General features: G+C 43.5%; 1 pseudogene; it reads right to left on the reverse strand.

The window, feature by feature from the left end:
* Positions 1–1,249: 1,249 nt before the first annotated feature.
* On the reverse strand, positions 1,250–15,277 carry LOC146865309 (transcription elongation factor A protein 1 pseudogene; annotated as a pseudogene).
* Positions 15,278–26,828: the final 11,551 nt, after the last annotated feature.

Genomic DNA, 26,828 nt, shown 5'->3' on the forward strand with positions numbered 1-26,828 from the left:
CTGGCTCCCCATCAACAAAAGAATCACCTTCCGTCTCCTCACCCACGCACACAAAGCCCTACACGATCAAGGCCCGAGCTACCTCAACAACCGAATCAACTTCTACGCTCCCAAGCGCCACCTCCGATCAGCCAGCCACGCCCTCGCCGCCGTCCCCCGCATCCGAAGAGCGACTACAGGAGGAAGGTCCTTCTCCTACCTGGCCGCCAAGACCTGGAACTCCCTCCCGACTGACCTGCGCTTGACCCAAGACCATCTCTCCTTCAGGAAGAAGCTCAAGACCTGGCTGTTCGAGCAGTAGCGGCACCAAACCCCCCCCCCCCCCAAGCGCCTTGAGACCCTACGGGTAAGTAGTGCGCTCTATAAATGTCATTGATTGATTGATTGATTTTGCTGTCCACCAGAGCAGCACACTTGCTATTGGTTCCTGGATCTTGCTGGAGACACTTCTGGATTTTATTAGCAGCTATCGAATATCTGTGACATTTAAACAGTGGTGACAGGCACACCTTGTGAGTATTCATTGCCTGTCTACTCTTGTGCATCAGACTTATTATTGTTTTTTCTGCGGAGACAGGCACACCTTATTTAATGAGAGTACTCTTTTTTTTTTAGAAAAGATCGACTTTATTGATATCCTCTGATCTTGATGAGTCAATCAAATGGCAAGTTCAAAGAGTCTTTCACTAAACCACAAAATTAAATAAGTCATTTGTGAAATTACACTAATTACAATAATAAGACTCATGGACAACAGAGCGAACTAGTCAAAAGAATTAAGGTATTAACTGAACAATTATTAGGTAATATAAAAGGGTACTGGAAAAGACTAAAATAGAACATGAAAGCCTGGCAATACCCATGTCAATTACTTGAAACACTATGAACATTTTTCCATTTTGGGAGTTGGATTTCAGTAATTACTTTATGCACCAGAGAAAGAAATAAAATAAACAAAGAATTGGTACAAGTTAATTGATAAACGTTTAATGTTAATATACTTATAAAAAACAGAAAGAAATATTCTTACACATACATCACAAAATTGGGCACACTTCCTACTTACTACCTATTACAGGAAGGTCATTTATGAAAGTGATGATTGCTTTAAAAAACACGTTTATTGGGGTATGAATGTTGCTTCAAAATACTCTTGTTCCGTTCTCAAAACTAGGTGTTCAGCCTAATTTTTAAAGCTAATTACAAAACTGCATCCCCCAGGCTGGTCCAGAGATCTTTGCATCTTGTTTTAGCCGAATTTCCACCTGTTTCCACATGAATTACAAAAAACAAATGTGGTGATCGGTTCATCAGCACTGCAAGTCTGGACCTGTGTGTAAGTGCAGTTCTATTTTTTGCATTTGCCGCAGGTGAAAAGGTCCGTTTCTGTGCCACCTGTCTTGCCCATTTGGTGAGTTCGTATAGCCTCCTTGGCCATGTTTTTACCAATTTGTTTCAGCTCATCGCTGGCCATTTCATCAGCTGTCTTCCTGGCAAATACATCTGGTGCTATATTCCCACAAAGCACGCTTCTTCTTAGATTTGGATTTTTGGCATCCATTAGATTTGCTATTCAGCTGCGCACACGATTCTTGTATTTTAAATCAGTGTTCTTAAATCCTCGAAATATTGAATCCTCAGTCTGAGCACCCAGTTCTTCATCGGCGGCCACGATTGTGATGTAGTCATCTCCTGTTTTGAGAGCAACAGACAAGAGCTCCCTGCATTTCACTCGCACAGAGTCGGAAGTTACAGGTGCCCGTGGAAAAGAGGTGATCAGAGTGTTGGAAGGCACTACGCAGTCTTCCCTCTTGCCGCTGGAGTTACTACTGGAATTGATTTCCTCTTTTGGTTCTGGACTGCTTTGTGGCGGAGAGACTGCTCCCTTTTCTTTTCTTCAGGTTCTTTCTCTGCTGTAGGTCCATCTAATAGTTTCTTCCAGGATTTGATTAGAGATTTGATTAGAGACTTTGCCAAGGATGTAACCTCTTCATCTGCACTTTGCTTACAGATTGCATTCACTGACATTCCTATTCTTGTTGACTGAAGCAGTTCCAGTTCTTTACTGACGGTAGCTGTGTGTCAGCCGGTAACTTGGGCCAGGCAAAGTAGCAGCAAAGCCAGCAGTTCACCGATCCCCAGGCAGGCCGCCAGGCAGCAGGGAATCGCTCACCGAAAACCGGAAAAACAATGAGAGTACTCTTGCTGATTTCTTTATAATTCAGCTTCCTACCTTATTTGTCTTGGTTCTCATTTCTTACTACTCTTGCTACTGTGTTTTGACTGTGCTTTATCATCATGGCTTCTTCAAACAATACTCCCAATACTTTGGCTCCAGTAAGGGTTATTGATTCTTCTATAACTTCTGTTCATTCAGTTGTTCACACAGGTATGGCATTCTGGAAAGAAACATTTCCTGCTGTCTTCAACAGTTCTTTATGGTGTGTAAAAAATTATTCTCATACTATTGTGTTAAAGAAAAACCCAGTCCTGTGACTCATAAAGCACGCCCTGTTCCTTTGAACATCAGAGATGAACTAAACTCTCTTCTGGATAAGATGATTTCTGGAGGTGTAATTGAAAAGGCAGAGGAGTCTGAATGGACCAGTCTCATAGTTACTGTCTGCAAAAAGGACAAAAGTATCAGGTTGTGTGCTGACTTGCACAGCCTTAACAAGTGTACTATAGTTGAGAGTCATCCATTACCTAGAATTCATGATCTATTGGTCAATATTGGTGGCGCACAGCACTTTTCCTTGCTTGATTTAAAATCGGCGTACCACCAAATTCCCTTGCAGTCTGACTCTCAACCATTCACTACGTTTGTTACTCCCTTTGGAGCATACACGTTTACCAGACTTCTGTTTGGTCTAGCTTCTGCTGCCAGTGACTTTTAGACATTATTTTGGAGGGCATTGCTGGAGTATAGGCTTTCCAGGATGATGTCCTCATCTTTGCTAAGACACTGGCAGAGCATGATGCTATCCTCAGTCAAGTGCTGACTACATTTACTGAGTATGGCATTACTTTAAGACTAGACAAATGTCAATTCAATGCTCAAAAGTTTGATTACTTGGGTCATTCTAAAAGTTCTGAGGCCATTTCTCCCAAACACTCACTAATTAAGGCTATTCAGGATGCTCCCATTCCCAAGGATAAAGATTCTCTTCGCTCATTTCTGAGACCCGGGGGCATATTATCAAGACAGGCTATAAAATTACCACCGCTTTAGCGGCAGAAAACTGCTGCTAAAACGGCGATAATGGGCTTGATAATATGCTCTATGGAATTCCAATTGAAGCTCAGGTTCGATGTCCTTCATATCTAACATGGGCTTCAATTGGAATTCCATAGAGCATATTATCAAGCCCATTATCGCCGTTTTAGCTGCAGTTTTCTGCCGCTAAAGCGGCGATAATTTTATCGCCTGTCTTGATAATATGCCCCCAAGTGAGTACTACTCCAGATTTGTGGAAGGGTATGCCTTTATGGTACAACCTATGAGGAATCTATTGAAGAAAGGGGTAAAGTTCATTTGGAATGATGATGTACAATCCACTTTCGAGACTGTGAAAAACGTAATAATTTCAGCATCGGCTCTTTCCCCTTTTCAGGCTGATACAGAGTGCATCGTTACTGTAGATGCCAGTCAAATTGGCTTGGGTGCTGTACTTTCGCAAGTCGCTCAGGGAAAATAGCGCGCTGTTGGTTTTGCCTCATGCTCTCTCTCCCCAGCTAAATCTCACTATAGCACTGTAAAGCGTGAGGCATTGGCATGCTTGTGGGCAGTGATCCTTCACAGTTTAGTCAGTTTGCTTTTCTACTGTGCTCTGCTGACATGCTGTTGTGGGCTCTTTTTTTCTCCAACTGGAAATAAAACGTTTGGATAGTTTTACATGCTGTTTGGATTTGTGCTTTATCTACAAGTGGTACTTCACTCCATGGACACCTGTACCACACTCAGTCAAAACTGTGGCTTCCTGTCGGCAAGAGGACACACTGGCAGTGTGATTAGTGTTGCAGTCAGGTGATGCCACCGCGGCCAGGCTGGGCCTAGTCTCAGCAGCAGCTGGGATCATAATGAATGCAACCAGCACAGCTGAGCCCCGAGCTGGCGTGACCCACTCCATTCTGAAGAGTAAACATTTCAACTGTACCAGGGCAGAACTGTACAGTGTGCAGTCAGTGCACACTCTGCCAGAGCAAAGTGTGGTCCACGCTGCTTACTCAATGAGTGCTTCTATAGAGGGCTGCGATCCCCTATCTCTTCTGTCTGCCTTAGCGCCGGTGGTGTCAGGAAGCGCTATAAATGCGTGACTTATGCATTTTTGTACAGTGATGCGGACCACTACACAAACATCCATTAGTTTAACCTCCTATGATGCATGGTACTTGGCAGGGCTGCCCAGGATCTCGGTAAGAGAAATCTTTTTGGGAGCTGGAGCCAGTTGAATGGGAGTTAGTGTGTTGTACAGGTGTTGGATCTGGTGGGCGGATTATTTTCCTCAAATGGTAGATGGGGATGCCTAATTTGGTTTTACCCAGGGCGTAAACAGACAAAGGCTGGCCCTAACCCTTATTTAGCCTCCATGAAGAGCAAATGTCCAGAAACACATGTATGGGACTAACATCTTTGGAAACCTGTACCACCAACCCCAAAAATGTTTATAGCTGTTCTGCCTGACTGAGCTCAACCACTCCTGCATTTACAGAAGGGTCAGTGTGAAACGGAGAGACTCTTTTTTCCAGTTAGAGTGTCTGTTCCCAATCGTATAATTCAAATCTGATACACTGTCAGAGCACCCTGTGGCACATTTCAATAACTAGGGTTAGATTTATATTTTTTATTGAATTGTCACCAGTTTGTTCATACATACGTGAGACTGTCATGTGCCTGTCAAAGCCCTGTGAATCACATACATGAAAATGAAACTTTTTAATATAAAAACAGAAACTGCCACGTGGGAGAAACCAGGGGAACTTCAGAAGAGGGGTGAATGAGGAGTGAAATAATTAAAGTTAATGTTGCAACTTCTAAACTTAATTATTAGCAAACAGCATAACATGATCACCGAATTTTCTGATAATACGGTTTTGTTTATCTCATGGTCCACGTTCACCAATGTAAAAGATTCGACAGCACTAAGCTCCCACCCCTTCGACTATATAGAATGGTATTGCCCTACCTCCTGGTAAGCACTGGTGCCAGATTGGGAGCTTATCTGCACAAATGGGGGATAGTTTTCCCATTTGTTTGGAAAAAGATTCCCTGGCTGGGCGGGCTGGACAAACTTGAGCGTTATTTTGTCCCATTGCGCATAAAGTTTGATGAATGAGTTGGCACTGCCAGTAGTTTGGCATTTTCAATGCCGCCTCTACGCAGCCCAAGGACTTTTAGAAGGACAGTCAATCATTTATAATGCAGCGCGAAAGCACTAGGTATGATGGCCCTGCTTCATGCGGCTGGCCTCCCACCAGAGTGACTGGAGTCATTTGGTTAAGATGGACAGGCCTGTCATGCTTTTGTAAACTTTTTGATTAATGCTCTTGAGTAGTGTTCCTGGGTGGTGTTCGTTTGGTTTTCTCAAAAATAAATGCATTGCACTAATGAAAGTTGAACTCTATCCAATATAGCAAATGTAGGCCTCATACTGCAGTTTGTTTGTGACGATTGCTGCCTGTGTTCTCTATCATGTTGACAAACTCATATTTTCCTGTCTCAGTAGAATAATGTTTGGGTGTATTTTTACAGGTAAGACAATGACCTTAGCAAGAATATTAAAATGTAGTTTCAGCAAAATTGCAGGTTCAAGGTCCTAGCTGTTTTAGCAGAATCACACGAACTGTAACAATATTTGTTCTAGTAGAGGTGGCGTTCGTGATAAGCTCCATAGTGTAGACTTTCGAAATGTATTTTCTTTAAACTGTTTCGCTCTGTTTAGTTCTGATTGGTTTACTTTTACGGGGACCTTCAACAATTTCATATAATGTATAAAATCCATTGTTCAGAACACTATATAAGTGCACTGTTTTTGGATGTGTTGAGAAGACTTTTCTTACTGACCTTAGGAGGTGAATCCATTCTGAATTGCTCTCTTATTCTATACTCTGGATTTTGCTGACCTGAACTTTACAAAGTTATTTGATTGATTCTGTAATTTAGCTAAGCTTTGCACTCTGATTTATCGATTAATTGATTTGAACTAGATTATTTGATTTCTGTATGATTTATTATCTGAAAATATACCTTTAAGGTTTAGGCATTTATCCTTCTTACACGACCACATAGGTTATATGTGTTTACATTGAAATGGTAATTTAGAGTGCTTTAAAGAGAAACAGATCCCTACAGGAGCACTAAAATCTTAGGGATTACCACCACTACCAGTCACTCAAGAGATCAAGGTGGAGCGCCACATCAGTGGCATTGTCCGGCCCTTTAGGAGACACTGAGGAGAGGCAAAGGTGGTTGGCCTGCCCAGCAGCTTGAGTCTACAAGTCCTTGTGTACCCAGCAATTTTCAGGTAAAATATGGTTAATTCTCTTGCTAGACCAATCTGTTTTTTCTAGTCCAATTTTTTCCTCATTTTACAGTAATTTATGGAATATTTGAAAATCTTTGTTCTGATAAAAAACAAGCAAGGTAAGTCTGCAAGGAAATGCCTCTTCTTCTTTTATGGTCACCCCAAAACTTTTGGACAGATGCAGTTGGTTTTTCAACTCTGAGAGTGCACGGTGGCCTGCTAACCAGACCACATTGCCAGTGCCCTGACCCTTAAATGTGTATGTTTGATTGGCTCATACCCAACTGACACAAGCTAGCTTACTTCTAAGTCCCTAATATATAGTCCCAGGGGTGCCGGGGGTCTGTAAATTAGAGTGTTCCCTCAGGGATTGCAGCACTGATTGTGCCACTGATGGAGCAAGGACTTGTAGAGAAGAGACTTGCTCGGAGCAATCCACTTGTCTAACTCACTAACAAAGTTATTAATCATGTTTTGTGAATAACTAATACGCACCACATGAACACGCGGGTTAGTGAAGCTTGCGTATGTGTGTACTAACGCGGATAACAATGAAGAAGGTCTAATACCGCTTTAAACGGGGAAACTGTTGTGTGCATGCGTCAACTGCATGTATGCAGTATGACGTATTAATGCTTGGAGGGAAATTCTGGCTCATGAGCAGAAGACACTAAAATGGAGCCTTGAAGACTCGCGTGCATGGCATCTATACCGAGTGGTTTTTACTAATGCTAATGCAGGAAAATATATTAATAAATAAAGGAGAATAGAGTAGAGGTGGGTGGTATTCAGTGCGACCATTTATTTTTTAAATTAATATTTGCCTTTCTGACTTTATTACTAGTACATATTTGGGCCTCTTTTGCGTAGCCAGATTGAATGGAGTGAGGCGAAGCCTGCGCATGCCCACTGAGTGAAACCATAAAGGCCATGACTGTATAACTGAAAGGGAGCCAAAATCGAGTGCTACAAATGTAGGAACGGAAGGTGAAGAGTTCAACGAAGAAGACTCTTATTCAGAATGTTATTAAAATTGTTGCAAGAGTAAACTAAAGGCGTATGAGAAATAAAATTATGAATAAAAATGAAGGGGAAGGGTTTGCGAACAATAGTTGAACTGATTTTAATGACATGTAAGCATGATGTGACGGAGCTTCCCCCTTGCCTGACCAATCATATTTCGTATTTTTTTTGCGATATTTAAACTTTAGTGGGTAGAACATAAAGAACGAAAGGTAGAATTAAGATAGCTTTAGTTAGTTAGACTCAGACACAGATGCTGCGGGAGATGCTGTTGCTGGGAGAGATGCTGTCAGATGCTGATGAATAATGCTGATGAATAATCCTATAAGCCTGATTGATGTTATGCAAAAAATTCTAGGTAGGGTTCTCCTGCAGAGAATCCAATCATGGTCTGAAGAGGAGGATATCCTCTCCCAATACCAGGCAGGGTTCAGGGTCAGCACTGGGACGATCGATCAGGCTTTCAGGCTGCTGATCATATTTTGGAAGGTGGTTCTTATTGGAAAGGGTAGTCTCTACCTGGCATTTATTGATCTCAAGACAGCATTCGATCTGGTCCCTAGGACCAGTTTGTGGCGAACCCTCGGAGACATGGGCATTCCACCCCTAATTCTCAATCTACTGATTCGTCTCCATGAGAATACCTACAACCAGGTGAGATGGGGAGTCCAAGGTCAGCTGACAGATATGTGAACGGGGTGGTGAGGTTTCTCCAGGAAGACCCAGCTGATGCCCCAATCCTGGCGGGCGACAAAGTGTAGACGCTCCTATTCGCTGACAACACCTTATTGGTGTCAAAGACCCCAGCTGGGCTCCAAAAACGAATGAACAATTACCAGTCCTTCTGTGAATGACGGGTTTTAGTTATTAACATCACCAAAATGAAGCTCATGGCCTTTAACCCTCACAAATCCTTCAGGAACAATCTTACCTTGAATGGCACCCCCTTGGAGAGAGATAGAACTTTCAAGTACCTTGGCATCCGACTCTCTGCTAAAATGCATTGGGGGACCCACCTTGCAAAAATGCTTTTAAACCATAAATGGGTAACCGGGGCAATAACCAAAGAACATCGTTCCTCGTACAGCAGGCCGGTTGACCCGGATCTTGTAGTCTATGATGCTAAGGTAGTTAGCTCGGCCCTTTACGGAGCCGAGCTATGGGGGTTCGAAAATGTCGAAGAACTAAGTAAGTCTGAGCATAAGTTCCTGAGGGATTTGGTATCGGTTCCATGCAACACCCCATTAACACCTCTAAAGTATGACATGGGCAGACGGTCGATCAAGGACATCGCCAAGCTCCGCCCTTTGCTCTTCTGGGCTCGCATGAGGCGTACCGCTGAACTTGACAACTACGCTGCAGCCCTAACGGAGGTAATGAATATAGATGTAGGCAACAGGGTTAAGTGGATATCATACGTAAGGAAAACCATGAAACTACTTGGCCTTAAAGAGTCCTGGGACACCCAAATCCCCCTGAGCAAGGAGGACCTTAAGCGCCATTATTGGGACTGGGTTGTCCAACAGGAGCATAGCAACCCACATAGGGGAAGATTAACAGACTAATTCCTCATGGCTAAGCACACTAGAGGATGGGAGCCTTACTTGGAAGTGATCTAGGTCCCACGGGATAGGGCACTGTATATCCAGTTTAGGTATGGCTCCCTCCCTGTCAATGCCGTCACATCAAAGAGGCACTCAGTCAACAACATAACAGAGAGCTGCCCTTGCTGTGGAGCACTGCTGGAGAGTGTTTCCCATTTCATGTTCGCTTGCCCAGCCTATAAGATTGCTAGGACTAATTGGATGAGACCTATTTGCAGTGGCATGCGCACTCATGATCATCGAGCTGTCCTCCGCATTTTAAAATCTGAACCTAGTGTCCTCTTTTCTTGTGGGGTGGCCAAGTTCTTGGGTCGCGCTTGGCTACTTATGCACAAAGCCCTGCGAGGGGCGACCCTACTCTAGGCCTTGCTCCACCTATGCGGCAATAAAAATGTATGTGATATCCTTTTTAATAACTTTGTAGATTAGCTTGCAAGCTGTTTCTCATTTTAGAACATCTCTCATGAGGGACATAACACCAGTACATTATATAAAATGGCCGTGACGAATTGTGCTACTCATTATTTTTACCTTTGCCATTTCTCACATATCTAGCTTGGGTATTTGTTAGGGTACAAATTTGTTTTAATCTGTATATACATTTTATGCCTTGAAGTTTTTAGCGCTATTTGTCTTTTTCCTAGACTTTAAAATTTTGTTAAAATGCTGTATAATCACATCCTTAGCGAGCTTGTTGTATTTAAAGGTTCGTTATTTGGAATTCATGTTTTTATCCTTTGTACAAATGCCAAATAATGCTTTTATGACACAAGCTGTCGAAATAAAGCTATTGATGAAGATGATGATGATGATGAAGAATCGAATGCAGAACTTGAAGCAGAACTTTCTATCCTAATTAATTGGGTTAGATCAGAAGATCGCGGAAGAATCTCGAGGAGGAAGAGAGTGTCAGAGAGGGGTGCGGCATAATCGTCGGTATTCTAGAGAGGTCAACTATCCTGTCCTGATTCCTGTCCTGCAGTCTTTGTCTCCTGACCTATACTGGGGACCTTTACCAGCCCTTTGGCCAGGAGGTTGGTCTTTCACACCATCCTTGGTAAATATAATTTCTCGTTATTTGCAAATGTTCTTTTCTCTCTGTCCTCTCTTTTTCTGTGCATTGATTATTGTATGAGTCCGAGGAAATATTTTCTTTGATTTGATTAATTGACTTTTCTCTCCTATGAATGTTGGTGACTACACTGTATTTGGCATGATTCACATGCATTAATTTTAGATAAAGATTTAAACCTTCCTGAGTCTGTGGTTATTTACTCTAAATAAAAGATTAGTTAGAGTTATGTTAATTATCACCATCAACTAGTTCAACTATAGGTCCGTCGACCAGAAGAAAGAAGTTTTTGATCAGAGAAAATGGTTAGTTAGGAGTATGGAATAACTAAGCGTGAATATTGTGAAAATATATAAAACTTTGACAAACAAATCCAGCGGTTTACTCAATCGTATGTGTGTTTTATGGGCCCAGGTGAGTTTATGGTAGTAGAGTATCTGTTGTTGGTACGCCGCTGGATCAGTTTTCTGGTAGCACAGCTATGGTTATTATTGACTAGTTTGGTGAGTAATATTGATTATTGATTATTGATTTATGTTTAATAAAAGAGTTAGTGTGTTGTTTCAAGTTGTCTAGAAGCACAGGAACAGAGGTTGTCCGGGCATCTCGGGAATGGAATAGCAGGTGGTGATAGAAGCCATACTGCAGGACGTTACTCGTCTGTTGTCGTAACACTGAGAAGCTACGGAGGGCTGGCAGTGTTGTATTAAGGATTATATTGTGTATAAGTAGAGTGCGAATGATAGCAAAAGGGGTTCGCTGGTGAAACTTTAGTCTCATTTCCCAATATGGGTGACTCTGAAGAAGTTACAGGTTCCTCTGAGCTTGAATGAAGGGTAAACAGGGGTTTTACTCGAAGTGAAAGAATTCTGGAATAAATTGAAATCTATCCTGATTTAGTGCAACAGACAGAGTAGCAAATGGTTTTATGTTGTTATTAACGAAGTTTTATTTTGAGAAAAGTTAAAGAAATACGTTTTCGTATTACCTTGTGAAGGGAGGGTCAGCCGCAGGAGTTATACTGACGTCACAAGGAGCCACGCTGGGATTGGTTGGAACAGCAGGCGTGAGAAAGAAGCAAATTGCAAAGGGAGAGTAAGTAGTGAGGAGCAATACTGACGTCACAAAAGGCCGCGCTGGCATTGGTCAGACCACAAGCGTGAGCCTGAGTCTGATTGGTTGATAGATAGAAGCCGCGCTAGGATTGGTCGGAAGAGAATTGTATGTTGAGTCCTGATTTGACTCTGAGTGTGAGCCGTGCGGACATAGGACGGGACGTAGGTAATAGAGTTTGAAGGTATATGGGAGACTCTTTTCTATATCGTCCGTCTGAAATGTTTGGAAGACGAAAGAAAATGACATTAATGAAGAAAATTAAAAATGTCTTTAAAAAGGACAAACCTGTAATGACTAGGGAGGGAATTCCTATTCTGCCACCTAAAACACCTGCTACATTCATGATGATGGAGAAAGGATATCACACGTGCGTATGGTTGGAAAATTGGGTTGAGTATACAAAAGGTGATGGTGTTTTAGATTTTCCGGAGCATGGTACTTTTAACCTAAAGATACTACAGAATTTGAGAGATAGAATGAATATGTTAGAACCAAGTCCTAGAATGACACAGTATGAAGCTTTAGAAGAATGGGAGATTGAGGCATTTGATCGTGAAAAATTCAGAAGTGGTCGGAGATTTAGAGGACTTTTGCCTAGATAGCCGTATGAGTCAAGTGGAGATCAAATGAAGTGTTGGAAAAGAGCTGTAGGGACAGAGGGTTTGTATCCAGTATTAATGGCTGGAGAACAGTCAGGAAGCAAGTGTAAAGAGAAAATGAAAACCATGAATACGACAGGATATGGTGAATCGGATGATGAATTGTTGGAGGATATTTTTTTTAAAACCCTCCACCGTACCAAGAAGAACCTAGTAGGGTCAACCCAAGTGCCCCGATGTTTGGAACGCCTTTAACCTCACAAATTTTACACAATGTGTCAGTTAATAAGGTGTTTGTGATAAGGAGGAATCGGACGCCGGGAACTTCAAGATGGCGCCCGACGGGACGCCCGTCGATGCAGCGGTGAGCGGTGTAGCTTCTGGCGATTCAGCAAGGAGGAGTGTAGCTTCCGGGATAAAGGGAGGAGCGGCGTCGGGAGAGGGAGAGCGCGCCGGTGAGAAGGAGCGGCAAGAAGCGTCGGAAGAAGGAGAAGAGGAACGTGAGAGGGAGCGGAACGGAGGAGGAGAGACTGGCGGGACGCCGAACGTTGATGCGAGACTCGAGGAGGGCGGCCCAGCAGTACCGAAGGAGAGGCACTCAACCCATCACGCTCCAGTATCCGGTGATCCCCAGAGGCATCAGGACACCGAGATACCCACTGCTACGGTCCCCGCGGGCCGTAGCCCCAGGCAAGTGACGTGGAGGGAAGGGTGGAGGAAGAGGTTGGAGGGAAAGGGTTTCCTGGGTTTGTGGAACAGTTAGAAACCCTCACGCTTTGAACTTAACTTTTGCACCACCCCCTCCTCTTTTCTCCTATACCAGTCCTGAATACCTCGCACTCACCCTGGTGACCTGGGAAGATTGGTGAAGGGAGCACCCTGTAGACCTATAGCTTCAGTAGAACACGTGTGACATAAGTATCCTGTGTCTCTTTTGTTTTTCCGGTTGAACGTTGTGGGAAGCACCAGCCCGGGGGCAGTTTCGGGGAAGAGTAAAGCTGGAAGACGGCGCCGATCCTTGGAAACAGGACAATTCCCATAGACAACTATGTTGTGAAATTTATATGCTTTGGGCCCAACCCTGTCAGGACTGTGTAGTTAAACAAATAAATTTACGTTAAAACACAGGACTTGTGAGACACCTAGTTACTACAAGAAGGGAAGGGGCGTGTCCTCCGGGGGTAAGACGCAGCCGACGAAGTGTAAAACCATCACAGTGGTGTCAGAAGTGGGATATTGCATCTGAAATAAGATGACGCAACCCGTAACCGTCCAGGATATAATAACCCAATTGGCTGAAGGCCAGAGACATTTGCAATTGGTTCTGGAACAACAGAACCAAAATGCTCAAAAAGAAAGAGAAGCCTTTCATGCTGCCATGAAGGAACAGGCAGTTCTTTTGACCAGCAACCAGAAGGTACAGGATACAGCCATTCTGCGACTCACAGACGCTATTTCCAGTACCAGAGTGCATCCTAATATCCCTGGTAGTGTTTTGCAAAAGTTTCAAGAAGGGGACGATCCGGACTTCTTCTTTACAAACTTTGAGAGGGTGGCTACTACTGCTACATGGCCTCCTGAGAGATGGGGACAATATATAGCGCCATTATTGTCCGGGGAACTACAGGCAGCCTACCAAGCCGCCAATCCAGCAGGAGTAACTGCTTATCCCGATATCAAGAAAGCCATACTAGAAAGATTAGGGTGTGACCATGAATATTACAGGGCACGGTTTCGAAAAGAAAAATGGGCGGCAGGAGACAACCCCAGAGCGTTATTCTATAGGGTTCGAGACTTGGGGAACCGGTGGCTTCAGCCTGCTTCCTCTACGATGGAGGAAGTCACGGAACGGATTTTCTTAGAACAATATCTGGAAGCATTACCCCCCAACACCAGGGCTTGGTTAAAACAGCATCCCGGTCTCACTACCCAGTCTGCCATTGAGTTAGCGTGTGCCTACCATAGGTCTCCAGATTTCAAAGCCCCAACAGGAAGAGCCCCTATAATATTCCCTAAAGCCACACCAAAATCGTCCAGCGACAGTGGGGACAAAAGACTTGGTTCATCCCCTAGGCCACCTCCTAAACCGTTTTCAAGGGCTATTACACCGACTCATATGGGACCCCAGTGTTTTAGGTGTGCCGAGTGGGGGCACATATCGCGCAATTGTCCGTTAAATCATGACGGTGCTGAACCCATGGAGGTGGGTTGGTCTCGAGGCAGAGTGTTGGTAACTGGTGTCTATAGAAAAAAATACAAAAAAACTATTAGACTTAACGGTCGACCAATGGAGGCTCTACTAGATACCGGGTGCCACCATACAGTAGTATCACAGGAGCTTGTCCCGCTAAAAGCTATTTGTGAAGGAGAGACGGTGTTAGTCTCATGTGTACATGGAGATGTAAAGGAGTATCCTCTAGCTGAAGTATTACTCGAGATAGATGGGTATCCTCAAGTACGGAGAGTAGGAGTGGTTCCAACTCTGCCAGAAAGCATATTGTTAGGAACAGACTTACCACACTTCCATGAGTACTTGGTGGAGGCGTCTGAACAAGAGGGTGAGGAGGGGTGGTTACAGGAAGCTCCATTTTCAAGTGAGACTATAGCGAGCCCTAGAGAAAGAGAAAGGAAGTCCAAAAACGAGAAAAGAAAAGATAAAGAAAGATTCACCCATGCGTGTAGCTATATTGCCTCATGTCTACTCTCTTCTCCAGAACATGGGAATACTCCAGCCCGGAGTTTTCGTGCAGCGCAAAAAGATGACAGCACCCTGACAAATGCTTGGAATCAAGTGCAGGAGATCGATACAGGGAAGGTAGGACCCTATTTTTTTATCAAAAATGGGTTGTTATACAGAGCATGTGAGGGACAGAATGGGAAGGTGGAACAGTTGCTGATACCCATGGCTTTCAGAGAGCAAGCCTTACAGTTAGCTCACAGCCAAGCGGGCGGAGGGCACTATGGACAGGAATTAACCTTGTCATACCTACTTGACAAATTTTATTGGCCAGGGGTGTATAGAGAGACTGCCAAGTTTTGTGCATCCTGTCCCAGATGTCAGGTGATCAATCCATCTAAAGATAAAAAGGTGCCGCTACGTCCCCTGCCTATTATTGATGTCCCGTTTCGGAGGGTAGGGATGGATCTTGTGGGGCCCTTACTTCCCTCGGCAAGAGGACACCAATATATATTAGTGTTGGTAGACTATGCCACAAGATACCCGGAAGCGATACCGCTTTCTAGTATGACCACGTTGACTATTGCCCAAGCAATGATATCTTTCTTTTCTAGAGTGGGTTTTCCTTCAGAGGTACTGACAGACCAAGGTACTCCTTTCATGGCTAAGCTCATGAAGGATATTTGTAAACTGTTAGGAGTGCAGCAAATACGGACAGCAGTGTATCATCCCCAGACAGACGGGTTGGTGGAGAGGTACAATAAAACCATTAAAACAATCCTGAGGAAGCTGATAGGAGAGACAGGAAAAGATTGGGATCGTAAACTACCGTTGGTGATGTTTGCGATTCGCACTCATGAGCAGAAGTCTACGGGGTTTTCGCCGTTTGAACTTCTGTTTGGAAGGAAACCTCGCACTCTGTTGGACATGGCGGCCGAACAGTGGACAGAGGAGGAAGATGAGGGAAAACCCCTCCTGGGGTATATACAGACCTTAAAAGAGACATTGGCCACCCTTTGGGACAAAGTGCATCAGAATATGGAAAAAGCACAAACAACGCAGAAAAACCATTATGACAGGACTAGCCAAATGAGAGAATTAAAAGTGGGAGATAAGGTTTTAATATTACTCCCTTCCTCTGACAAGAAACTGCTGGCCACCTGGCAAGGACCATATACGGTGACTAAAAAAATAACTCCAGTCTCTTATAGAGTAAGCGTACCTCACAGTAAGAACGGGGGGCAGACATACCACATTAATTTACTGAAGAAATGGGTAGAACCTGAAACAGACCACCCAGATCCAAAGACGATCCAAGCAGTTAATCACGTCACCATACACAAAACGTTAGACTTAACTGAGGAGTTTGAGACTAGAAAAGAAAGAGAACAACCAGGAATGGGACCTAACCTAACTCTAGAGTAAAAACAGCAACTAGAACACTTAGTGAATCAATTCCCTACCCTTAGTTCAGGCACTCCGGGGCGAACCTCATTGGTTGCCCATGATATCATCACCCAACCCGGCAAAGTAGTCAATGTAAAGCCCTACCGAATTCCTGAGGCCAGAAGAGAGGCAGTAGAACAAGAAATCGAAAAAATGCTTCAGGCAGGGATAATTGAACCCTCCAAGAGCAATTGGCGGTCTCCCATCGTGTTAGTGCCTAAACCAGATGGGAGTATTCGTTTTTGCATAGACTTTCGGCAGGTGAACGCCCACTCCAAATTTGATAATTACCCTATGCCCCGAGTGGACGAGCTGATAGAAAGGTTAGGAGACGCACGAGTCATGTCCACCATTGACTTAACGAAAGGCTATTGGCAAATTCCTTTAACTCCTTCAGCTCAAGAAAAGACAGCGTTCTCAACACCATCAGGGTTATATCACTTCAAAGTCATGCCCTTCGGACTCCACGGCGCACCCGCCACGTTTCAAAGGCTCATGGACATTCTATTAAGGGTTCACCAAAAGTATGCAGTGGCTTATTTGGATGATATCGTGGTATATAGCCCGGACTGGGAAACACACATGGAACATCTGAAGGGCCTGTTTGACACACTGACTCAGGCCGGTTTGACTATGAACCCAAAGAAAACCACCTTAGGAACCCACCAAATAAACTACTTGGGGTATACCATAAGTGAAGGTACTCTTAAGCCACAAGTCAACAAATTAGAGGCGATACAAAACATCCCTAGACCCACCACTAGAAGGGAAGTAAGAGCCTTCTTGGGATTAGTAGGGTATTATAGGAGATTTATTCCTCAATTATCAGACGTGGCCAGTCCTCTCACGGACTTGTTACGACACAAACCCTCTAGAGCCAAGATGGACTGGGGTCCGGTTCAGGAAAAGAGTTTTAATGCCTTAAAAACTGTACTGTGCAATGCTCCAATACTGACTTGCCCAGATTATAAAAAGTTGTTTGTGTTGCAAACTGACGCCTCAGATAGGGGACTAGGAGCAGTATTGTCACAACCAGACTCACACGGTCTACTCAAACCGGTATTGTACCTGAGTCGGAAACTATTCCCGAGGGAGACCAGATATGCCACTATGGAGAAAGAATGCCTCGCAATAAAGTGGGCTATGGAAGCTCTACAATATTACTTGTTAGGACGTACCTTCTTTCTCGTAACCGATCATGCACCCTTAACTTGGTTAGCCAACAATAAGGATACCAATGCTAAAATATTACGGTGGTTCTTAGCATTACAGCCCTTCTCTTTTCAGACTCTTCATATGCCTGGGAAATTACAAAGTAATGTGGACTACCTATCCAGGTTCCCTATATTGGAATGGCCCGATCGTCCATCCCAAGAAGAGAGGCAATGTGATAAGGAGGAATCGGACGCCGGGAACTTCAAGATGGCGCCCGACGGGACGCCCGTCGATGCAGCGGTGAGCGGTGTAGCTTCTGGCGATTCAGCAAGGAGGAGTGTAGCTTCCGGGATAAAGGGAGGAGCAGCGTCGGGAGAGGGAGAGCGCGCCGGTGAGAAGGAGCGGCAAGAAGCGTCGGAAGAAGAAGAGGAACGTGAGAGGGAGCGGAACGGAGGAGGAGAGACTGGCGGGACGCCGAACGTTGATGCGAGACTCGAGGAGGGCGGCCCAGCAGTACCGAAGGAGAGGCACTCAACCCATCACGCTCCAGTATCCGGTGATCCCCAGAGGCATCAGGACACCGAGATACCCACTGCTACGGTCCCCGCGGGCCGTAGCCCCAGGCAAGTGACGTGGAGGGAAGGGTGGAGGAAGAGGTTGGAGGGAAAGGGTTTCCTGGGTTTGTGGAACAGTTAGAAACCCTCACGCTTTGAACTTAACTTTTGCACCACCCCCTCCTCTTTTCTCCTATACCAGTCCTGAATACCTCGCACTCAACCTGGTGACCTAGGAAGATTGGTGAAGGGAGCACCCTGTAGACCTATAGCTTCAGTAGAACACGTGTGACATAAGTATCCTGTGTCTCTTTTGTTTTTCCGGTTGAACGTTGTGGGAAGCACCAGCCCGGGGGCAGTTTCGGGGAAGAGTAAAGCTGGAAGACGGCGCCGATCCTTGGAAACAGGACAATTCCCATAGACAACTATGTTGTGAAATTTATATGCTTTGGGCCCAACCCTGCCAGGACTGTGTAGTTAAACAAATACATTTACGTTAAAACACAGGACTTGTGAGACACCTAGTTACTACAAGAAGGGAAGGGGCGTGTCCTCCGGGGGTAAGACGCAGCCGACGAAGTGTAAAACCATCACAGTGTTACAGGATAATGAGAGCCCTAAATAAACCCAAAGAAGAATTAGTTCATAAAATAAGCCAATTGAATTTAAATGCCGAAGCCTTGACAGTACCAGTGACTATTGTTCCTGTTATTCCGTTTTATGGAGATAAAAAGGTTTGCCAGAAACCTCAAGTTGTAACAATCCCTATGAATAAACCTAGAAAAGAAATAGTGATGTCTGATGATCTGGCCAGTGACAGTGATTCAGTCATTTCATTAATGGATCTCCCAATAATGGAACCTTTAGCAGAAACCCCAAAGAGAGTTTCACCTGAGATTTCGAAAGAAAAAGGATCTTTGGCCCATGCAAGAAAAGGAGGTTCAACAACGGTTACTACTGAAGATTTAGAGAGATGGGCACAGGGAATGGAAAAACGAAACTCACAATCAAAGAATCTAGATATCAGTAGATTAAAGGTAGATTTGGAAGAAATGATAGGTGGTAATGTGAGCACAGAAGGATTGAACATTTACAATGATGAGGAGTTGTTTTTATTATGCAAGAGCATAACTAGGAGAGCAAAAGTATTCCATGAGAAGTTAACAGAAGTTGTATCAGAAATTGGAATAGATATAGGGAAATCGAAATTATTTCAAAAACCATATAGAGTGGAGTTTACTGAAAAAGATTTGGAAAGTGTGAATGCTTATGGTAAAAGATTACAGATAAAAGAGTTGATGAACGTTTTGCGAAAGTGGGGAAACATTGACAAATGGAGGATTAGGTGGACAAGAAAGAAAGAGGAAGTCCAAGCGACAGCGGTGTCACCTGCATTTCCAGTGAGAGATTCAGATAAGGTTGAGAGAATGTGTCCAATGAGAGAAGTTCCTGGTGGTGAATATGTTCATTTTCCTTGGAGCAGACAGGATATTTTGTCATTTACGAATGATTTTCCTAGGTTGAGAGAAAACCCTGTTGAATTGTATAAACAGGTGGAAAGATTTGTAAAAGTTTCAAAGGTTTTGCTGAAGGATTTGGATGGTTTATTTGATATTGTGGTACCGGCTGATTATGGACAGAATGTAAGATTACAGTTGATTGGCCAAATGGGGAATATCTGAGAGATTCCAAAACAGGAGCGCCATCAGAGGAGGTAATGAAGAAATATCATCAGGTGATTACGTTTTTGAAAGGGAAAATTCCTCCTAAAGAGACAGATTGGGTATAAATAGATAGAACAACTCAGGAGCCAAAAGAGTCTGTACATGGGTACTATGAAAGGTTGTTACAGGTCTTCAAGCAGCATAGTGGATCTGAGAACATTGGAGATAAGGATATGGGACATTTTGTATATCGGTTTATGTATGGGCTGGAACCGGAGATTAGTCAGATGATTCAACAGCACAAAACCATAGACGAAATATTGAAATATGGCAAGTATTGTGACGATGACATTGAGGCAAAACATAGAAAGCTAAAGGAGAAAATGATGTGGGCACAGGTGAAATTATCAGAACAGCAGGAAGCAAAATTAACTTCCCAGACTGATAATGAGATAAAAGGCCAGAATGAAGGTGAACAAGTGTTGGATGGTAGTAAAGGACAAGGACGAATGAATAGAGAGGAAACAAGGAAGAAATTTCCTTGTAATGCGTGCGGAAAGCTTGGACATTGGAAGAACGAGTGTAAAGCTGTCCAGAATAATAATGGGCCAAATCAAAATTTTAATCCGCAGATGCAGAATGAAGTGGTTGTGAAACAGCAGCAGCATCAGGTAGTTACTCCACAGTATCAGGTGCCACTACCTCCTATGCCAAATCGTGTGAACATTCAAAAATACAGTGCGAACACAGGATTTCACGGAGAAAGTGGTAAGAATAAACCCGCGATTTCACAGTATTTTTTGCAGAATGATGATGAATCGGACTATACACAATGACGGTACCTGAGGGGGGAGGAAGAGGAGTGCGTGCTTGGCACATCCTTGCCGGTATATCAGACAGGTCAATTTAGAGATGGGAAAGTTGAAGGTAGTGACATCCCTTTTCTACATGACACTGGTGCTACACGCTCTACTGTGAGAACAGCAGACATCCCAAACCTACCCCTCTCGGGAGAAACTATCCAAGTTGTAGGAGTGTCAAACAAACAGATTAGAACCCGTTACAAAACTAATGGCAGGGCATATTGGAAACTTTAAAGACAGGCATCGGTTTGTAGTTTGTGACTCAAGCCCAGTAAATCTGTTAGGGAGAGACTTATTGTGCAAGATGAATTGTACAATATACTGTACGCCTGATGGCGTTGCTTCTTAAACACCTGACGAGGACGTTGTATACAAGATGATGTTAGCTAAGCAAGGTACAGAGGTGGATGGAATGGTCTCCTTAGTAAATGAAAGTGAATTACTGGAAGAATTGAGAGCCACAGTAAATCCAGAGGTGTGGGACTTTTCAGGAAAAGATAAAGGGCTAATGGCAAATGTAGATCCAGTGAAAATAGTGGTAAACGAAGGTGCAATCTATCCAAACACACAACAGTACAAAATGAGTCCAGAAGTAAAGGCAGGAGTTGCTACAGTAATTGATCAAATGATTAAACAAGGAATCCTGAAAGAAATAATGAGTAGTCCTTGTAATTCGCCCATCATGGGACTCAAAAAGCCTAGTGGTAAGTACAGGATAGTGCAGGACCTGCGAAAAATAAACAAAATTGTAGTACCTTGTTTCCCAGTGGTGCCAAATCCAGCAGTGATCCTTTATCAAATACCCTGGAATGCAAGTTGGTATACAGTAATTGATCTGTGCCAAGCATTCTTTTCCATTCCTTTACACCCAGACAGCCAGTATCTCTTCGCTTTTCGGTTTGAAAATTGTATTTTGGCATGGTGCCGAGTTCCTCAAGGGTACACAGAGAGTCCCTCAATTTTCAATCAAATCTTGAAAAAGTGTCTAGAGTCATTAGTTATGCCCGGGAACTCAGTTCTGATTCAGTACATTGATGACCTATTGGTGGCATCAAGGACACGAGAAGCTTGTGTCACTGACACAATTGCATAACTGAACCATTTGGCCGAAGGAGGACACAAGGTGTCTCCAGAAAAATTGCAGTTCTGTCAACAAGAAGTTAGATATTTAGGGCATAAAATAGAAAGAGGAGTTAGAAAAGTGACCCTGGAAAGAATAAAAATAATCAAACAAATGCAACTACCTCAGACACAGAAGGAGATGAGAATGTTCTTGGGAGTGGGTGGGTACTGTAGGCAGTAGATAAATAGTTTTTCCTTGCTAGCGAAACCATTAATACAATTTTTTTTTTTTAAATATCTTTATTGAACATAGCAAAAACACACAAAAGACAATACATGTACATCCTATATCCATGTGCCATCTGCGCATTTTTCGGAATTTCGACCAAGTTCTGGGAACCATTTTACAAAGATCTGCCCCTCCATCTATGCATTACAACATTTCCAGCATTGACAATGGTTATATGCGAACAAGACGATCAACTAGTACCTCTAGCGACAGGTACTATACTTTCAGTGAGCAGATCAATATGATACACAATTCAACACAACCCCCCCTCCCCCCACCCCCAAACTAACTAAGAACATTGGTGTCGCTGTGCGGGTGGACCACCCCCGCCGATGTAGCTGCGGCAGGTGCTCACCAACCTCTGATGCCCCCCAACTGGGGGGGTGCGTGCCAGGGAGGAGGAGGAAGGGGGAAATGAAGGGGGAGAGGCAGGGGCGGGGAGGGGGGGGAAGAGAAAGGGAGGGAGGAGAGAGGACTCAGAAAGGGAAGACAGAGGAAGGGACAGGGAGGCAAATCCCCGGAAGGGGGGAGGGGGAAGGACGAGCCATCTCATGAAGGGGGGCCCATAGGGACCCCGTGCACAGGGGATAGCCGAGATCTCAGATAAAAAGCGGGGCTTACAGTTGCATCACCTACCCAGCTCCGCCATCTCCAAGCGCCCCCCTGCGTTTACACATCCACCCCACTTACTCGCATAGCATTTTGTGACATTGCGGGATCTAGGGCTTCTATTGCCTTAAACTTTTCCATCAGTTGAGCCCATTCCAGTGATATTGGTCGTTTTCTCAGGCCTCTGTATTCCTCCTGGTATAAAGCCTCCCGCTCCGCCACTGCCCATCTGCCCACCTCCTCGCGCCAGGCTTCGATACTCGGTGCCCGAGCTGCCTTCCAGCGCTTCGTTATCATGCGCTTCGCCAAAATCAGAACCAGCCCTGCGAATCTGCGCTGTAGCTTTGCCGTTTTGGGGAGGGGAAATAACCCCAGAAGACAAGCTTCAGGGGTGTCCCAAGGGGTGCGTCCCGTTGCCGCCACAAGCTCCCGCGTCACCTCCACCCAACCATTAATACAATTGACTCGGAAAAGTTCGAAAGATCCAATTGATTGGAATGACGAATGTTTGGAAGCATTTGTGAAACTGCTAAATTGTCTGTGTGAGGCCCCTGCTTTGGGCATGCCTGATTATTCAAAAGAATTTGCGCTGTTTTGTTGTGAGAGAGAAAATTATGCTCTCAGTTTTAACACAGAGACATGGATTAAGCCGACGTCCAGTGGCATATTTCTCTGCCACCTTGGATCCAGTGGCTTCAGCCATACCTGGCTGCTTAAAAGCAGTAGCTGCTACCTGTATGGGTCTGAAGCAAAGTGAGTCAATTGTAATGGGACATCCGATAAAAGTATATGTCCCACACTCAGTTGAAGTTCTTTTGACAAGAACACGAACACAGTACCTCACTCCTAGTCGGTTGACTAAGTATGAAAGAGTGATTTTGGGAGCAGAAAATGTGACAGTGATAAGATGTACAATAATGAATCCTGCCACGTTATTGCCAGATCCACGTTGTGAGGAAGTGAAAGATGAGATTGATCAAGATTGTTAGATGTGACTGAATTGTGTACTAAGCCCCGGCCAGATATAAAAGAAGAACCCTTGAAGGAATCTGATCATGTATTGTTTGTGGATGGGTCATGTCTGAGAACCGAAGAAGGAGGGCTAAGTGCTCATATGCTGTATGTAAGATATCAGGAGTCATTGAAGCATCATGTTTACCGGGAGTCAAGTCTGCACAAGTAGCCAAATTGGTGGCCTTAACAAAAGCATGTAAAATTGGGAAAAATTGGAGAGTAACCATATTTACAGATAGTCAATATGGTTTCAGGGTTGTGCACAACTTCGGCCAGCTCTGGATGCAGAGGGGATTTCTGACTTCCTCAGGATCTCCTATACGAAACAGTAAAAATGTAAAGGATTTGTTAGAAGCATTACAATTGCCAAAAGAAATAGCGGTTGTTAACTGCGCTGCACATCAGTCAGGAAATGACTCTGTGACGGCAGGTAATAAGTACGCTGACCAAATAGCTCAATATTGTGCGAGAAATACAATGTCACTTAACAGAAAAGTGGAAACAGGTGAAACCAGCTTCTAACTTATGTTTTTCTCAGTTGAAGAAACATGGGATGAGGTTAGACAGTTGCAGGAATAAGCTGAGGAAAAGGAAAAGGAAATCTGGATAAAATCAGGTTGTGCTAAAAGGACAGAAGATGAAGTGTGGGTGTACTTAGATGACAGACCAGTCATGCCAGATTGCTTAATCTCTGAAATGGCAAGAGTATACCATGGGGCAACACATATTGGCAGGAATTCGATGATCAGATTATTCAGACAGAGTTGGTACAATCCAAAGTTTAGGGTAGTCGAAGAGAGCCTTTGCCAAAGATGCTTGATCTGTCAGCAGCAAAACCCAGGCAGGAAGACAGTGGTTAGTTGGGGAAAGATTGGAAAGGCTGAAGGACCCTTCACCAGATTGCAGTTAGACTTCATCGAGTTGCCTCCGTGCAATGGATTGAAGTATGTACATGCCATAGTGTGCCTGTTCTCAAGATGGGTAGAGGCATATCCCACAAGAAGAAATGACAGTCTCACAGTTGCTAAATTACTGTTAATAGAGTTGATCCCTCGTTTTGGTTTTCCAATTACTTTGGAATCAGATAGAGGACCTCAGTTTAATAATGAGATAATTCGATTAATCTGTGCTGCATTTGACATTGAACAAAAACTGCACTGTGCTTATTGTCCAGAGGCTTCTGGAATAGTTGGACAGCTTAACAGCACAATCAAGTCAAGATTAGAGAAAGTATGTGCATCCACAATGTTAAAATGGCGAGATGCATTGCCTCTTGTACTGATGGGTCTCCGACGTATTCCTGACTGGAAAACAGGACTAAACCCACATGAAGTGATCATGGGAAGGGCAATGAGACAAGCATTTATTCCTGGAAATAAATTGATGAATATAACTGATGATCTGGTATTGGACTATTGCAAAGGATTGGCTGAAATGGTGCGTTCTGTCTCTCATCAGATTGGAGAAGACGCAGTTGCAAGGCAGCCAGAGCAAGCGCATAATTTGAATCCTGGAGACTGGGTGTTAGGGAAGAAACAAGCGAGAAAATCTTGTTTCGCACCCCAGTGGGATAAACCACGTCAAGTCATACTGGTCACTACCACAGCAGTGAAGTGTGCAAGTTTACCCAATTGGATTAATTCTAGCCATGCCAGAAGGATTCCAAGCCCACCCGAAGAACAAGAGCAGCAACTGACCGAAGAAGCTGAAACGGCAGTAGCTGAAGGTTGTGAAGTCAAAGAGTCTGGAGTGATAGATTCTGAAAGACAAATAGATGATGAACAACCGAGTACAAGTCAAGAAGGGTCGATACCAGTGATTGAAATACCTGAAGCTGTTATCAAAACAAGAAGATCAAATACATTAGAGAGACAGGAATGTAGAGAGGAAAAGACAGGGAAAGAAGAACACACTCAGGTAGAAATAAAGCTATTCAGAAACCTGAGCAGGGTAAGATAGAAGAAGAAGAAGAAGTTCAGGCAGAAGAAGTGCAAATTGAAATAAGACCTGAACAGGACCAGATAGATTTAGAAGAACAGGTTTAGGCAGAAGAAGAACAAAATACAATGCGACCTGAGCAGAAGATCCAAATACAGAAATTTGAGAGGGAAGAGGAACACAAACAGATTGTGCCCAGATAAGGTGAAAATAAAAGAACTCTAGAAAATGACAGAGAAGGTGAATGTGCAGTTCAGGTCAAAAGAGTTAGAAAAGGTGATAACTGGCCAGGTGGAGTGAAAAGATTAAGATATTACTTAAGGAAGTCAGAGAATCAACCAGATCAAGTAAATGAAATTTCAAGTCAAACTAGATCTAAACAGCCAATAGTAAAACTCACACGAAGAAGTCCAAGATTGATGATTCTGAATAGAAAATACAAGGCCCCAGAGTGGACCTATGTGATTTTAGAAGAATTTGAAAATCTAGATTTCCGAGAAGAATCAGAAAAAGTTCATGTCGCACAGATTAACAACAACAGATTAGGACCACCTTAGAAACAAAGAGGCTGTATTTTGAATAAAGGAAAAGAGAAAATAATTTTTCTCAGACTAAAAATGGCAGAAGTTGAAGTCACTGAACAACCGAAACAAAGTATTAAACGAAAGTGTTTAGGATTTTGTTTATGTAGTATTCTACTAGTAGTATTAGTGTGGTTATTTCTTACAGTGGGAGTACCTTTGTTAATGGAAACAAGTAACAAGAATAATACAACTACTAATGAGGAATTAGATAGAATAAAGGGAACTGAAAGAGAAATAGGGGTAGAAGATGAGATAAACTATCATAATGAATCAGACAATGGTTTTTCTTTAAATGTGTTTACTAAATTGTTATTTCAGTACAAATTACGATGGAAATTAGTGATTGTTATGTCTGTATGAAATTACCGTCATCTGTGTCAGAGGGGTTACTTATCACCATATACCCCTGACATATGGTGTATCATGTAGTGTTCTATCAAATCTATTTTACGCAACCGGAAAGCTACAGTATTTTTATTCAAGCTTAGAAGTAGTGTTTTCAGAACTACCAATTAGAAAGAATATGAATGTAGTACTTAGTAGTAAAGATGCACAGCTTATGGGGGAATTTTTCTTAACAATGAGTTAAATAGATATAGCGAGAGCACATAAGGATAACCTAACATGCATATTACGCGAAGAAAAAGAGTTTTTGACTTTAGTAGAAGAAAGGGGACAGGATTTAATAAAGAAATCTGCGGAACAGAAATCTCATGTACCTCCATGGGCTGAGAAAGAGGGAATTTCTGCAAAGGGCAAGGCTCATGCTGAGATATCCCTAGACTTTGTGAAAAGGGGAAAAGTCTGCCTCCATAGGTTAAAGACAGATTACAATTAAAGTTTCATTGGTTCCAGTGAATGTGAACACAACTTCCTAATTTTAGGCGGATGGGGACTAAAAGGGGGGACCGATCCTGTATTTCCTGGAGTCTATTATGTATGCGGGAATAATGCCTATTATAGGTTACCCGCAAGATGGTATGAGATCTGTAATTTTGGAATAGATTTCCCAAAGATCTACCATGTGGACAGAAT

The sequence above is a fragment of the Triturus cristatus genome, chromosome 2_1 (genome assembly GCF_964204655.1).
Source record: "Triturus cristatus chromosome 2_1, aTriCri1.1, whole genome shotgun sequence".
NCBI lineage: Eukaryota > Metazoa > Chordata > Amphibia > Caudata > Salamandridae > Triturus > Triturus cristatus.